Source organism: Megascapheus bottae, chromosome 10 (genome assembly GCF_031878675.1).
Source record: "Megascapheus bottae isolate mThoBot1 chromosome 10, mThoBot2.hap1, whole genome shotgun sequence".
Lineage (NCBI taxonomy): Eukaryota > Metazoa > Chordata > Mammalia > Rodentia > Geomyidae > Megascapheus > Megascapheus bottae.
In genome coordinates, this window is record NC_143518.1 from 13,694,113 (window position 1) to 13,711,727 (window position 17,615).

At 37.0% G+C, this 17,615-nt stretch overlaps 1 long non-coding RNA gene across 2 annotated transcripts in view; it reads left to right on the plus strand.

Moving 5' to 3' along the window:
• Window positions 1-8,502: 8,502 nt before the first annotated feature.
• Window positions 8,503-17,615, plus strand: part of LOC150057618 (uncharacterized) — a 48,080-nt gene continuing 38,967 nt past the window's right edge. For both annotated transcript variants that reach the window (XR_016536768.1, XR_016536769.1), the window contains exons 1-2: window positions 8,503-8,657; window positions 11,517-11,659. This is a non-coding gene — a long non-coding RNA (uncharacterized LOC150057618). The remainder of the gene's footprint in view (window positions 8,658-11,516; window positions 11,660-17,615) is intronic.

Below are 17,615 nucleotides of genomic sequence, written 5' to 3' on the forward strand. Positions count from 1 at the left end.
CTTTGATGAACATCGATGCAAAACTTCTCAACAAAATACTGGCCAACCGTCTACAACAACTCATCAAAAAAATTATACACAATGATCAAACTGGATTCACCACAGGGAGGCAATGCTTGTTCAACATACGCAAATCAATTAATGTAATTCAACACATCAACAGGAGCAAGGACAAAAATCACATGATTGTCTCAATAGACGCGGAAAAGGCATTTGACAAGATCCAACACCCCTTTATGTTAAAAGCTCTGGAGAAACTAGGAATCCATGGAACATTCCTCAATGTAATAAAGGCTGTGTATGAGAAACCTACTGCTAGTATTACACTTAATGGTGAAAATCTAAAGCCATTCCCTCTAAAATCAGGAATGAGACAAGGATGCCCACTCTCTCCACTCCTCTTTAACATAGTACTAGAATTCCTAGCCAGTGCAATAAGGCAAGAAGCAAGCATAAAGGGGATGCAAGTAGGAAAAGAGGAAATAAAACTATCCCTCTTTGCAGATGACATGATTCTGTATTTAAAGAATCCTATAGACTCTACTCCCAAGCTCCTTGAGCTGATTCAAAGCTTTGGAAGAGTAGCAGGCTATAAAATCAACCCTCAAAAATCAACTGCCTTCCTTTACACCAACAGTGAGAGGAACGAGGCAATAATCAGGAAAGAAACTCCTTTCACAATAGCCTCAAAGAAAATAAAGTACCTAGGAATTAGCTTAACTAAGAATGTAAAGGACCTTTTTGACGAAAACTTTAAAACCCTGAAAAAGGAGATTAAAGCAAAACTGAGGAAATGGAAAAACCTCCCATGCTCCTGGATTGGAAGAATCAACATTGTGAAAATGACAATCTTGCCAAGAGCTATCTACAAATTCAGTGCAATACGCATCAATATCCCAATGTCATTCTTTAAAGAAATAGAAGAGGCAATCCAAAATTTCATATGGAATAATAAAAGACCCCATATAGCAAAAACACTTCTTAGCAGAAAGAACAGCACTGGAGGAATTTCAATTCCAAACTTTAGACTCTATTACAGAGCTATAATTATCAAAACAGCTTGGTACTGGCACAGGAACAGGCCTGAAGACCAATGGAATAGAACTGAGGACCCACACATTAAACCACAGACCTATGGCCACCTAATCTTTGACAAAGGAGCCAAAAAAATAGAATGGAAGAAAGACAGCCTCTTCAACAAGTGGTGCTGGCAGAACTGGTTAAGCACCTGCAGAAAACTAAAGCTGGATCCTTCTTTGTCACCTTGCACTAGAATTAACTCCAAATGGATCAAAGACCTGGAGGTAAAAGCTGACACACTGAAAACTTTACAGGAAGGAATAGGAGCTACACTAGGCCTCCTTGGTACAGGTCGAAACTGTCTTAATAAGGACCAAGAATCACAACAAATCAGAGAAAGGCTGGATAAGTGGGACTGCATTAAACTGCAGAGCTTTTGTATGGCAAAGGACATAGCTAGTAAACTAATCAGGAAGCCTACAGAGTGGGAGAAGATCTTCACCAACCAAACAACGGACAAAGGCCTCATATCTAAAATATATCAACAACTCAAAAAATTGAATCACTCCAAAACTAACCTTCAAAGTAACAACCATCCCATTAAAAAATGGGCCAAAGACTTAAAGAGAATCTTTTCTGAAGAAGAAACAAAAATGGCCTACAGACACATGAAGAAATGCTCAACATCTCTGGTCATAAAAGAAATGCAAATCAAAACAACTCTAAGATTCCACCTCACTCCATTTAGAATGGCCAGGATCAGGAAAACGAATAACAACAGATGCTGGAGGGGATGTGGCCAGGAGGGATCACTACTACACTGTTGGTGGGAGTGCAAACTCGTTCAACCACTATGGAAAGCAGTATGGCAGTGCCTCAAAAGGGTAAACACAGAACTCCCCTATGACCCAGCAATTCCACTACTTGGCATTTACCCAACCATCCATAAACAAGGACATACTAAACCCAATAGCACAACAATGTTCATTGCAGCACTATTCACCATAGCAAAGATATGGAACCAACCTAGATGTCCCTCAGTTGATGAGTGGATCAACAAGTTGTGGTATTTGTACACAATGGAATTCTATGCTGCTGTCAGAAAGAATGGCATTGCCCCATTTGTTAGGAAATAGAAAGACTTAGAAAAAATCATATTAAGTGCAGTAAGCCAGACTCAAAGGAACTTAGGCTCAATGTTTCCCTCATTCGTCATAATCAGTAGAAACCTTGGGCTCTACTATCAGAGATCTGCAATAGAGCAAAATCTTGATACATAAGGCCATATAATGTGAAGCTAATTGAAAGGACCTCCAGGATATTGAAACAAAAGCCATATAATGAATGATTGTTGTCCTTAATGTACTATGTTGTCTCTCATCTCCTTTGCTGTCCCTTGGTTATCTCATATTGGTATAGTATCTCACTTTGTTATCTGATATATTGAATTTATTTGTATTTGGATATTTGAAATTTGATAGGGAAGGGGGGGAAACCAAGTCTGGTGGGGGCTGTGGGGGGTGGAGGGAAATGGGTACCAAGACATTTGAAAGGGTGTCAATGTATGTGAATTAATGCACCTTCTATCTGTCAAATATCATGTAACCCTTTTACTAATTACAATAATTAATAAATAAATAAATGGCCTATAGACACATGAAGAAATGATCCACATCTCTGGTAATAAAAGAAATGCAAATCAAAGCACTCTAAGATTCCACCTCCCTCCAGTTAGAATGGCCAGGATCAAGAAAACTAATAACAACAGATGTCCGAGGGGATGTGGCCAGGAGAGATCACTACTACACTGTTGGTGGGAGTGCAAACTCCTTTAACCACTATGTAAAGCAGCATGGCAGTTCTTCAAAAGATTAAACATAGAGCTCCCCTATAACCTAGAAATTCCACTATTTGGCATTTGCCCAATCATCCAGAAACAAGGACATACTAAATCCACTAGCACAACAATGTTCATTGCAGCATTATTCACCATAGCAAAGATATGGAACCAACCTAGATGTCCCTCAGTTGATGATTGGATCAACAAGATCTGGTATTTGTACACAATGGAATTCTATGCTGCTGTCAGAAAGAACGACATGGCCACATTTGTTAGGAAATTGAAAGACTTAGAAAAAAATCATTCTAAGCGAAGTAAGACAGACTCAAAGGAACTTAGGCTCAATGGTTTCCCTCATTTGTCATAATCAGTAGAAACCTTGGGCTCTCCTAGCAGAGATTTGCAATAGAGCAAAACCTTGAAACATAAGGCCAAATAGTATGATGCTAAATGAAAGGACCTCTAGGATATAGAAACAAATCCATGTAATGAATGATTGTTGTCCTTAATGTACTGTTATCTCTCATCTCCTTTGCTGTCTCTTGGTTATCTCGTATTGTTACAGTATCTCACTTTGTTATCTGATATATCAGATATATTTGTATTTGGTTATTTGAAATTAGTTAGGGAAGGGGGGGAAACAAGGTGAAGGGTGGGGGTGGGTAGAAGGGAAATGGGGACCTAGACATGAGAAAGGTTATCAATGTATTTGAATTAATGCACCTTCTATCTGGCAAATATAATGTAACCCTTCTATTAATTGCAATAAAAATATGAGAAAAAACCAATACCACCCAATTTATATATTGCTGTAAACTGTAATGTTTCCTTAACAACAAAAAAGGAAACTAATAACAACAGATGTCTGAGGGGATGTGGTCTGGAGGGATCACTAGCACACTGTTGGTGGGAGTGCAAACTCATTCCACCACTATGGAAAGCATTATGGCAGTTCCTCAAAAGACTAAATATAGAGCTTCCCTATGACCCAGCAATTCCACTCCTTGGTATTTACCCAACCATCCAGAAATAATGGCATACTAAATCCACTCACACAATGATGTTCATTGCAGCACTATTTACTATAGCAAATATATGGAACCAACCCAGATGTCCCTCAGTTGATGAGTGGATCAACAAGATGTGGTATTTATACACAATGGAATTCTATGCTGCTGTCCAAAAGAATGACATCATCACATTTGTAAGGAAAGGAAAGACTTAGAAAATATCATATTAAGTGAAATAAGCCACACTCAAAGGAACATAGGCCCAATAGTCTCCCTCATTTGTCCTAATCACTAGAAACCTTGGGCTCTCCTAGCAGAGATTTAGAATAGTACAAAACCTATATATATAAGGCCATATATTATGAGGCTAAATGTAAGGACCTCCAGGATAAGGAAACAGAAGCCATATAATGAGTGACTCTTGTCCTTAATGTACTATGTTACCTCTCATCTCTTTTGCCATCCCTTGGTTTTCTCATATCGTTACAATATTTCACCTTGTTATCTGATATATTTCATATGTGCTTATTTGGTTATTTGAAATTGGATAGGGAAGGGGGGAAATCAAGATAAGCGGGGGGAGGGTGAGAGGAAAATGGGGATCATGTCATGAGAAAGGGTATCAATGTTTGTGAAGTTATGCACCTTCTATCTGGTGAATATAATGTAACTCTTCTTTTAATCACAATAAAAATTTTAGTACCTGGGCTGGCTTTGAGCTGCTATTCTTAGATCTCAGCCCCCTGGGTAGCTAGGATTACAGGCATGAACCACGGAGCCCAGCTAATAAAGTATTTTATTTCATGGCAGTTTTCCCTTTATCTATACATGTTGAAAATACTTCTCATTTCAGAGTTCCTTAGACCCTTACTTTGGTTATCACACACACACACACACACACACACACACACACACACATTTACACTATCTTCTTACATTTTGTATTGCTTTTCCAAAATCTCCAACATTATAAAAAATAGTTAATATTTTTATACACTTTAAAATCTAATCTTTATATTGTATTTTTATGGGTTTTAGTAAACACATAGTACCTTTTAATCACCATTATGATACAATGAAGAATAGTTTTGCATCCTTTAAAAATTCACCATCTTGGGCCGGGAGTTTGGCCTAGTGGTTAAAGTGCTTGCCTAGCATGCATGAAGACCCGGGTTCGATTCCTCGGTACCACATACATAGAAAAAAGCCGGAAGTGGTGCTGAGGCTCAAGTGGTAGAGCTCTAGCCTTGAGAAAGTCCAAGGACAGTGCTCAGGCCCTGAGCTCAAGCCCAGGACTGGCAAAAAAAAAAAAATTCACCATCTTTCTATTCAACATTTCCTTTACCCACAAACCTCTGCAGTCCACCAGTAATAAAAACAATTGTAGTCGCCTATTTCAAAATGTCATATACTTGAAGTAATATAAGTCCTTTTAAACTGCAATATTTCACTTAGCATTATGCATTTAAGATTCATCCATGTCTCTGTGTTTTGAGGCCCATTAGGTTTAATTGCAAAATAACATTTGATTGTCTGAGTATACCACAGCTTATGCATTAAGCAATTGAATGTCATCTTAGTTGTTTCCAGTTTGTGAAGAACACCAGTAAAATTTCTATAAACATTTGCATGCAGATTTAGTATGGACATAATTCTTTCACTCAGTTGGATAGCTCACCAGGCCTAAATACTGGATCTGATGTTAAGAATGTATATCACTTTATAACATAATGCCAAATTGTTGTCCAAAGTTTTTGTAATGTTTAACTGGCAATGAGGAAGATATTTTGTAGTTCTGCATTCCTGCTAAAATGTGTATTGTCACTATGATTTTCATTTCAACTAGGCCAACAGATATATATTATATTCTCAACAGACTTTGCACAGTTTTCCAAGTGCAGGTGATAGTGAATAGCATATCATAGGCTTTACATGTTTATCCCCTTTAGTGAATTTTATATTCAGATAATATTAGTTTTTTTAATGATGGTGTTGGTTTGCTAATAGGTATGACAAAAAGCTTCTCTGCATATTTTGTATAAGAGGTTTTATCAGATATTTGATTTGATTTTCTCTATGACTCATGTATTTTTATTATCTTTATGGCATTCTTAGAAATGTGTTAGTTCTTGATTTGTGAAATCCAGTGTATCATTGTCATTTTTGACATGTATCTGTATTTTAAATTTATATTTTAAAACTAAGGATTTTAAAACTTGTATAAATAACCAAAGGCTAGTTAGATTTTTTTTTCAGTATTTTTCTTCTAGAAGTGTTTCATTTTTTTTCTTCTAGAACTACTTAATTTTAATCTGAATATCTATTTGGAGCCAATTTTAGTAAATTTCATTTCTACATGATATATGAATAAAGTATCTCATTTGTTTTGCATCTTCAATTTCTTCTACTATTATTTATAATTTGCTGTATGTTTGTGTGTGTGTGTGTGTATGTGTTTGTTTATTGCATGTCTGTTTATTTTTATATGTTTATTGTGAATTACATAGAAAGCCAAGATCCAGTAAATTTATAACAATTTAGAAGAACTTGACTGGCTTTTATAACAAACAGTTATTTTAATCATCCATTAATTTCAAATTTTTCTTTTTTTATAATTATAGTAATTAAAGAAAACTATAATAAAAATGTATCTTTCAGCTTCTCAATATACATTTTTATGGAAAGACTTGGAAAATAACACAGTAAGTGAAGTCAAACCCAAAGAAACATAGGCTCCATTGTTTCCCTCATTTGCAATAATTAGTATACATCTAGGTTTCTCCTAGCAGAGGATCTCAATAGCTCAAAACATTTGTGCATATGGCTATATAGGATCAGATAAGTGAAATGAATTCTAGGATATGGAAACAAAAGGTTTATTTTGTGATTGTTGTTCTTAATATACTATGTGAAGTTATTTTTTCTTCCTCTCTCTCTCTCTCTCTCTCTCGTTCTCTCTCTCTCTCTCTCTCTCTCTCTCTCTCTCTCTCTCTCTCTCTCTCTCTCTCTCTCTCTTCTCCTCCCCCTCCTCCTCCTCATAGTTTATCTCATGTTAGTGCTGTATCCCTTTGGTACCTGGTACCTGGTATATTGTATATAAGTTTGTCTCTTTGAAATGGGAAAGGGAAAGGGAAAAAATCAAGGTAGTTGGGAAGGAATGTGGGGGAGGAAAATTGGGAGAAAAACATGGAAAGCAGTATTAATGTTGAACAAGAACAAAAGACTGTTCGACATCTCTGGCCACAAAAGAAATGTAAACTAAGATTGTGATTTCATTTCATCTCAGTCAAAATGCCCATTTTTAAGGGCAAAACAACTAATGATACTAAGATTGTGGGGAGAAGGCAGTCTCATATACTGATTGTGAGAAGATAAATTAATGTATAAACTGGGAAAAATAGTATGGATGTTTCCTCTAGAATTTAAAAATACCTTTACATTGTGCTATAACATTGTATTATCATTCTGTGTATATATTTGAAGAATATTTGGATACATCAGATAGTTTTACATACCATATAGTTCTAACTAGGAGTTGTTTAGAAGGACATGGGGAGATTACGAGTGTGAAAAGATGAAGACTATCAAAATACATTGTGCCCATGTATGAAAATGGCATAAGGAAAATCACTGAATGCAAATGATTAATACAGGGATTATAAGGCTTTGGAAAAAGGGAGACATATGGGAGATTAATTTGACTAAAACAAAATAAATTAATGTAGGGATTACTTTAAAGAAACCCCTTTGTACAATTAACATACCCTAAAAAAAACAAGTAATAGAAATATTTGAGTCTGTTTGGAAATGGGTATAAGTGGGAGAAGAAAGAAGAGAGAGGAGGAAGGAAGAAGAGTAGTTTATAAGCATGAATGAAAACAAGAAAATGAAACTTAATGAAGTGAGAGAGAGTGAGGAAGGGGGTGAAATTAGTCAGAAGACACTGTATGCACATAGGGACATTGCACCAAAATCCCTTGACCAATCAAATTTCACAAACTTTTTCATACATGTGGTGGTGTTTCCTGATAGACTGCATGTGGTATTACACAATTTTAAATAAAGCTCTTGAATGTGTTTTGGTTTAGATGTTCCTTTGGGGTACTAGAAAACACTACTATGTGTGTAAGATTAGAAAGTCTTCTGGGAGCCGGTATCGCACGCCTAGCTACTCAAGAGGTTGATGTCTGAGTATCACAATTCAAAGCTAGCCTGGGTGAAAGACTGAAAGTCCATGAGACTCTTATGTCCAATTTACCACCAGAAAACCAGAAGTGGTGCTGTGGCTCAAGTGGTAGAGTGACAGCCTTGAGCACTGGGACGGAGCTGAAGTCCAGTGTTCAATCCCCAAGACTATCAGAAAAGTTATTAGAAAATCTGGGATAAAAATATTGGTATGGAAGTATTATAATGATCTCTAACAATGAATGTTAGGATAGAGCTTTTGTAATGCTCTCAATGACATAAAATACTGCAGTGCTTTGTAAGGGTCGGCGCTTAAAGAAGTCACCATGAGACGCTTCTTATGCAAAAGCAAGAGCGAGCTTTATTCGGGCATGCTCGGGCTCTCAGGTACACGTGACCTCGAGATCCGTGAGGTTCGGGTCAGTGGCTGAGAGCCCTGAGGCTTTTTGGAGAGGATCTTATATAGGGCTATACCGTCCGTTACCGCAGAGCCCGCACATTGATAACCAATAAGTTTAAAGCATTACAGTGAGTTCTGCACGCAGGTAGCCAACCCGTTTGGAACAGATCATACACATTAACCAATCATCTCAGGTAGGAAGGTATGTCCTAATATGGGCTAGCAGGGTCTTTGTGCTGAGTAGCACATTCCAATGGGCCCGCGGTCCTGGGGAAAATGACCCTTGTCCTGTTATAGAATTAGCTCCTTTCAAGGCCTGGATGGTGCTACTGCCGGCCAGTTGTCGATTATAGATAGCAGAGCAAACAGGACGTTACAGATAACAGAACAAGCAGGACATGGGCTTCATCCTGGGGGGGGGGTTAGGTAGCCTAATTTCTATAGCAAAGCATATTTATACAGAAGCTAAGAACAGCTTGGTTAGACTGAGGGGAAGGGGACTTAATTTTTCTCCCTTACAGCTTTAATGAACTGCATTCCAGAAATATTAAAGATCTTTGTAATTTCATCTAGAGTGCAGGAGTTGTCAGAGATAAGACATAATCATTGCTCTAGTGTCGGGGTCCTTTGTCCCCGGTCCCCCTCTACTAGTAGGGGGATGGGAAAAACACACCCCGACCAGGCCAAGCAGCAAGAGGAAGGGGCCCAATGTCCTCCTGCACCCAGCCTTCTTACCCCGGAGCATGAACAGAGACAGCACGCAGCTTCATCAAGGCAGGAAGTTCTCTCTTTATTCCCTAAATCCCCCCTCCTTATATTGGATGAGGGAGCCTATCAGTATACAAGATGGACAGGACAAAGAGATCCACGTGTTTTATCCCTACTACAAGCCTCAGCAGAAACTTATTAGACATGGCGTTACTCGGCCCCCAACACTCTAGATATTCACTTTACCCCCTTCCCCCATCCCTTCTTTCCTCCCTTCTCCCTTGTTTGCCCTTTTACCCCAAGTAAAGCACCATGTCTGTTTATTTCCATTTACTCTGTATTTCTTTAATCTTTATTCTGGGTATGTATTTCCACGCATGTTTACTAATTACTTTGGTGATTAATAAGTACTCTCACCTTGGGTTTTTATATTCATGCTACTCTGTGATTTATAACTGTATTGCCAAATGCCATATCTTAAAATTATCAGAGTGTGATGCTCTCAGAGGTAGCAGAACACTCAGGAGGTAGGGTGGAGGGTGAGGATGCAAGGCATTTCATGATGCCAACTGGAAGAAGTACCCGGTCCCCTTCCTTTACCTCTCAGCTTCTGGGTCATGAAGAACTGGATAGTTTTCCTCTACCTCACAGTTCTGCCTGGATGCTTTATCTTTCTGAGGGCCTATTCAACAGAAGTAAAATTCCAAGTACTGAAACACTGGGCCACATAGCTTTTCTTCCTTCCTCGAGTTTATTATTTCAGGAATTATGTCATAGGACGTTTCCCAATGTATGTATTTTGTTAACAGGAAGCTCAGATTGGATACAACATGTATTCCATTTCTTTAAATTATAACACCTGTGACATGTGTTGCATGTTTTTGTTCTTTTTGTGTCCCTGTCAAATGGCAACACATCTCAGTCTCATTCTCCACCTGGCAACTGATGTAACTGCAGCTGTATGCATTTGGGACCCCACAAAATGAGTAATTACCTTTGTAAATGGGAAGTACACTGTAATCAAAAATTTTGTACATCAGAGTGATGAGATATGAATGATTTCTAAATTTTTAGCTTGACTTTTGATCGCACCTTGGCACTGAAACAGCTGAAGGAAGTCAGTACAGGCTCAGCTAAGCAGCTGGCAAGACTTAATTGAAGCTAATTGCTGATTGGAGACTGTCAGCTACTAATTACTCTCACCTGTAAAATTGGCCTATAAAAAACTTCAGGAAAGTTAAGTAGAAGATTCAATTTAAGAGCCTCTTATAGTGCATCCTAAAGGAGACAAAGCAAATGTTTGAATCTGTGGGATGTGATACACTGAAGCCAGTATTAAACTTGATCATTCTTACTTGACAGCATATTACCTAAGTCTACAACACTTGGGGTCTTTTGGACAACTGGCTTATCCTGAAAACTGGTTTCCATTATGTCTTACTAAACAAACACATTATCCTAATTTAAGAAAAAAACATTTCAGAAAAGATATGTGGAATGTTTTGCAGAAACAGGGAAAATGAAAGTTTTCCATATATGTTGGAGACATTTACAAAGACACCTAGAAAAAGAGCATAAACCATGTGTTAAAAAGAAAACTTCCAAATCTGTAGGAAATTTGGATTAATTTTATGGACATATAGGAAAAAACATGATATAGCTAGAGAAATTATTGAATCCATAAATTTAGAAAATAATTTAATGCTATTATAAGGAAGTAGCTAAATATATTTGTATTTATTGGATTCTTTTACGTTGGAGGTGCTTGCAAAGATAATGACAATATATTCAATTTTGTAGGACAGATGAGATGGAACAATGTGATAATATTGTCACATGCTGGGTATAATAGTTCCCTGAAATATAAAATGGGCATTGTTCATATTTGGTAATATACAAGAAAAAAAAACTTTAAATAGACTCAAAGCAATTAGTATGTCCACACCAATAGTATTCCCGTTATTAAAAAAATTACGGGAAATATTTGGGAGTCAGGCTGGCCCATGAATCTGCATCACTGAGTAAGATAACCACATAAAGAAATGAGCTGTCATGTAATGCCTTGCCTATGAACTTTGAGCTACATCGTCGGTATTGTGAATCACTTTCTGCTGAGACTTGATTATCATTAGATATGAATGTGTTATTGCTTTATCACTCTCTGCTGAGACTTGATTATCAATATAACACCTGATAGGTTCTTCTTTTGTGGAGACTATATAAGATCGGAATAGAAAGTAAAGAGCTGCAATCTTAAGCTTACAGCCTTAGGCTGTAGTCTCGGGCTGTAGCACTCCATCTATTACATGTCTTGTCTTTTCTTTTTCTTTCTCACCATCATCCCCTCAATCAGGTATCCCACCTTGCTGCCATCTGGCTCCAGCAGAAAATAGTTCAGTTATTCTCCAAAACTTTTACATATCTGAAGAAATGTCTGGTCTACAGATATGGAAGATGTAACCTCTTAGGATATGGTTCTATTTGAAGAAATTAAAGGTACCTATATAGTATTTACTATTACCTGAATTCCAAGAAGATGAATTCATGTGAATGAATAGTTAAGAACAAAGGTGAAGGGATGTGTTGATATATTCTAGTATTCTGTTATTGAAGAGGCAGAGGTCAGGTGAATCAATATAGAAGCCTGGTACAAGAAAATGTAGGTGATCTATACCTTAATGGCAAAAACACAGAAAATAATGCTTTATTTTTACACTGATCACAAGGAACCACAAAAGTTAAATTAGAAAAAAAGATCAATTTAGTTAATTTTTATTCAGTTGTGGATACTTACTTCACCTAAATATAACCCAGAGTTCATCATATGCCTTGCTAGTCTCATAAAATTGACTGAGCCTGTGGAAAAATCATTGCTTATCCCTTTGGCTTCAGTGCTTCTGGAGAATTGGCAAGTGTTACTAAGTCACATCCTGCATGATTCCCGTGATTCCTTTGCAGTCTAATTTTCTTATGCTGAGTTACTTGAAATTCTGTTTTTTCACACATTATTGTAATCTAATAATGTACAAGACATGATCTCAATTTTTCTTACATTGAATTAATATAAAACACATGTCATAAGGATTATAATTGACTTGAGTGGAGATACAGGACACTTCCTTTGAATAGCATCTTTATTTTTTTATCACAACTTGAACATTTGTATTTGTTCTTCATCAGATGGTTCCAGTTGTTCAACCCTTTGTTCTTATCTCTTCTTTTAAAGTAAATTTCCTCTCTTTCTAACAATCTACACTTTCCTGCATCACCTGCAGGTTTCAGAGTATTCCAGACCTGTGGTCCTATCCAGATTGTTTTCTTTCTTAGTGGTTTCCATCCATGCCTTAAGACAAGAATCAATTGTCAAAACAAACACAAATGTAAACAAAAAGCTATTAGTGTTTTGTATAAAATATAGCTCTCCACATGAGGGTTTCTTGATTCCTTGGTTGTTTTTACTAACCTTTACCCAAGCACATGCGGTAAAGTTTTATTCACCCTCAAGCCATACGAACAATCAACCAAGAGATGTTTGAGTCCAAATAAAATCTGACTTTTTTTCTTAGTCATTTTTCTAACTAACCCATCATATAATTGATTTTAATGATTGAAATCAATTGTAATGTGGTCTATTTGGGGGACAGCATATTCTGGCCAGAGTAGCTCATCACAATAGATTTTGGTTATGATAAGCAAATGACTGACATTGTAGTACATTTAATTGCAGGGAACTCTGACGCTTAGCTATGGGACCTGGAGAAAGTTGAAGAGGTTAGAACACTACCTCAATAGTCTTGAAATGCTGAGAACTGGCCTTGGAAAGGTTCAGCAGATAGCTCTGGTGAGGGTTAAGAGGATAGAATGCTCTTCCTCCTCCCTTTTCCTTAGTGCTGGAAAGGATTAGAACAGGTTCTTGAAAGCTAGATAAACTACAATACATGTTTCACTATTCACTCTTAAAACAATTTGATGCACATCCAAAATATAAAGAAAATTGAGGGATCAAGTAAAGTTGGGAAGGATGAGTAGAATGAAGAAAGGGGTGACAATGAAAATGTAATGTGTTCATAAAATGTCTGGTTAAGAGCTTCTTCTTCGGGGCCGGGAGTTTGGCCTAGTGGTTAAAGTGCTTGCCTAGCATGCATGAAGACCCAGGTTCGATTCCTCGGTACCACATACATAGAAAAAAGCCAGAAGTGGTGCTGAGGCTCAAGTGGTAGAGCTCTAGCCTTGAGAAAGTCCAAGGACAGTGCTCAGGCCCTGAGCTCAAGCCCAAGACTGGCAAAAAAAAAAAAAAGAGCTGCTGCTGCTGCTGCTTCTTCTTCTTCTTCTTCTTCTTCTTCTTCTTCTTCTTCTTCTTCTTCTTCTTCTTCTTCTTCTTCTTCTTCTTCTTCTTCTCCCCAGTCTGGAGGCTTGGAATCAGGGCCTGGTCACTGTTCTTGAGCTTTCCTCAAGACTAGTGCTCTACCCTTGAGCCACAGCACCATTTCCGGGTTTTTCTATGTATGTAGTACTGAGGAATCCAAACCAGGGCTTCATGCATGCCCATGTAATACTCAACCACTAGATGACACCCTGGCCCAGGGTTGCTCCTTTGTACAAGTAAAGATAATACACTATATTTCAAAATTTAAAAAATGGCCAGTTTATTGCAGCAGTTCACTTTCAATTTTTTTCATGAAGTATTTAAAGAATCTACTGTGGTTTAATTCTCTGTCCTTTTGAGAATCATCTATTATCCAAAATAAAAACAGTGTACACATAACTACATGCACATAAATGCAAAAATGTATACTTTAGATATACTTGAAGAATACTAGAGGGTAAAATCCATTTTTCATATATGTTTTATTGTAATTAATAGAAGGTTACATGATATTTGCCACATAGAAGGTGCATTAATTCACATACATTGATACCCTTTCTCATGTCTTGGTCCCCATTTCCCTCCCCCCCATGCCCACCCCTAATATTGTTTTCCCCCTTCCCTATCCAATTTCAAATAACCAAATACAAATATATCCAATATATCAGATAACAAAGTGAGATACTGTAGCAATATGAGATAACCAAGGGACAGCAAAAGAGATGAGAGACAACATAGTACATTAAGGACAACAATCACTCATTACATGGCTTTCATTTCTGTATCCTAGAGGTCCTTTCATTTACTGTCATATTACATGGCCTTACGTATCAAGGTTTTGCTCTATTGCAAATCTCAGCTAGAAGAGCCCAAGGTTTCTACTGATTATGAAAATAAGGAAAACCATTGAGCTTATGTTCCTTTGAGTCTTGCTTACTTCACTTAATATGATTTTTTTCTAAGTCTTTCCATTTCCTAACAAATGGGGCAATGTCAAAATGCAGAGCTTTTGTATGGCAAAGGACATAGCTAGAAAATTAATTAGGAAGCCTACAGAATGGAAGAAGATCTTCACCAACCATACAGCAGACAAAGGCCTCATATCTGAAATATATCAACAGCTCAAAAAAATTGAATCACTCCAAAACTAATCTCCAAAGAAACAACCATCCCATTAAAAGATGGGCCAAAGACATAAAGAGAGTCTTCTCTGAAGAAGAAACAAAAATTGCCTATAGACACATGAAGAAATGCTCCAAATCTCTGGTCATAAAAGAAATGCAAACCAAAACAACTCTTAAGATTCCACCTCCCTCCAGCTAGAATGGCCAGGATCAAGAAAACTAATAACAACAGATGCCTGAGGGGATGTGGCCAGGAGGGATCACTACTACACTGTTGGTGGGAGTGCACACTCCTTCAACCACTATGGAAAGCAGTATGGCAGTTCCTCAAAAGACTAAACATAGAGCTGCCTTATGACACAGCAATTCCACTACTAGACATTTACCCAATTGTCCAGAAACAAGGACATAGTAAAATTCATTTTTTTGCCTTCAAGTTTCTGTTTCAATCTTTGCAGGCTAAATTATTTTCTGTGTTATTCTTCAAGCATTTTATTTCAGTATGGGAAAAATGAATACAAATATTTTCTATTTACTTACTAACAAGTATCAATGACTATCCTCATGTGTACTAAGCAAAATTCAAAGTGCTTTTATAAGATAATATGTTTAATCTCCATAACAATCCTCCTAGCTATGTCACAGAAACATTAAGGAGCAATAATTCAATATCATTGCTGCAAGCTAATCGCGTTTAGAATTTCTAAGTAGATTGATCCTATAACATAAATTGAACTGAAAAAACTGAAATAAGTTAAATATGGATGAATCCTTAAAAACAAGAAAAGTTAGCATGAGGACAGGAAAAGACAAGAAGAAATAGCACAGAAAGAAAGCAACCTGAAATTAGAGACCAGGTAAGTAAAAGGATAAGAAGCTAGTATAACCCTCATCCCCAAAACAGACAGAGACTCATCAAAGAAAGAGAACTATAGGCCTATTTCTTTGATGAACATCGATGCAAGACTTCTCAACAAAATACTCGCCAACCGTCTACAACAGCTTATCAAAAAAAATTATACACAATGATCAAACAGGATTCATCACAGGGAGGTAAAGCTGGTTCAACATATGCAAATCAATTAATATATTTCAACACATCAACAGGAGCAGGGACAAAAGTCACATGATTGTCTCAATAGATGCGGAAAAGGCATTTCACAAGATCCAACACCCCTTTATGTTAAAAGCTCTGGAGAAACTAGGAATCCATGGAACATTCCTCAATACAATAAAGGTTGTGTATGACAAACCCATAGCTAGTATTACACTTAATGGCGTAAAGCTAAAGCCATTCCCTCTAAAATCAGGAATGAGACAAGGATGCCCACTCTCTCCACTCCTCTTTAACATAGTATTAGAATTCCTAGCCAGTGCAATAAGGCAAGAAGCAAGCATAAAGGGGATCCAAGTAGGAAAAGAGGAAGTAAAACTATCCTCTTTTCAGACGAAATGATTCTGTATTTAAAGAATCCTATAGACTCTATTCCCAAGCTCCTTGAGCTGATTCAAAACTCTGGAAAGTTAGCAGGGTATAAAATTAACCCTCAAAAATCAACTGCCTTCCTCTATGCCAACAGTGAGAGGAACGAGGCAACAATCAGGAAAGCAACTCCTTTCGCAATAGCCTCAAAGAAAATAAAGTACCTAGGAATTAGCTTAACTAAGAATGTAAAGGACCTTTTTGAGGAAAACTTTAAAACCCTGAAAAAGGAGATTAAAGCAAAACTGAGGAAATGGAAAAACCTCCCATGCTCCTGGATTAGAAGAATTAACATCGTCAAAATAACAATCTTGCCAAGGGCTATCTAAATTAACTGCAATACCCATCAATATCCCAATGTCATTCTTCAAAGAAATAGAAGAGGCAATCCAAAATTTCATATGGAATAATAAAAGACCCCGTATAGGAAAAACACTTCTTATCAGAAAGAACAGTGCAGGAGGAATTTCAATACCAAACTTTAGACTCTATTACAGAATGATAGTGACTAAACAGCTTGGTAGTGGCACAAGAATAGGCCTGAGAACCCAGATATTAAACCACAGACCTATGGCCACCTAATCTTTGACAAGGGAGCCAAAAAATTAGAATGGAAGAAAGATAGCCTCTTCAACAAGTGGTGCTGGCAGAACTGGTTAAGCACTTGCAGAAAACTAAAGTTGGATCCTTCTTTGTCACCCTGCACTAGAATTAACTTCAAATGGATAAAAAACCAGGAGGTAAAAGCTGACACACTGAAAACTTTACAAGAAGGAATAGGAGATACACTAGGCCTCCTTGGTACAGGTCGAAACTGTCTTAATAAAGACCAAGAATCACAACAAAGCAGAGAAAGTCTGGATAAGTGGGACTGCATTAAACTGCAGAGCTTTTGTATGGCAAAGGACATAACTAGTAAATTAATTAGGAAGCCTACAGAATGGGAGAAAATCTGCACCAACCATACAGCAGACAAAGGCCTAATATCTAAAATATATCAACAGCTCAAAAAATTGAATCACTCCAAAACTAATCTCCAAAGTAACAACCATCCCATTAAAAGATGGGCCAAAGACTTAAAGAGAGTCTTCTCTGAAGAAGAAATAAAAATAGCTTATAGAAGAAATTCTCCACATCTCTGGTCATAAAAGAAATGCAAATCAAAACAACGCTAAGATTCCACCTCACTCCAGTTAGAATGGCCAGGATCAAGATAACTAATAACAACAGATGCTGGAGAGGAGTGTCCAGGATTCTTTTTTTTATTTTTTTTTTGTTTTTTACTTTTTATTTCTTTTCTTTATTTTTTAAAGAATTTATTAATGTTGATTTTTACATCATATTTCCATTTTTTTCTCTAAAATTTACACTTATACTCTCAATTAAAATGTAGCATTACTCAAATGTATTTAAAACAGTAAAAAGTTTAGAAGGAATTTTTCACCATAACCATCTTTGGTCATCTTGCTATCGTAGATG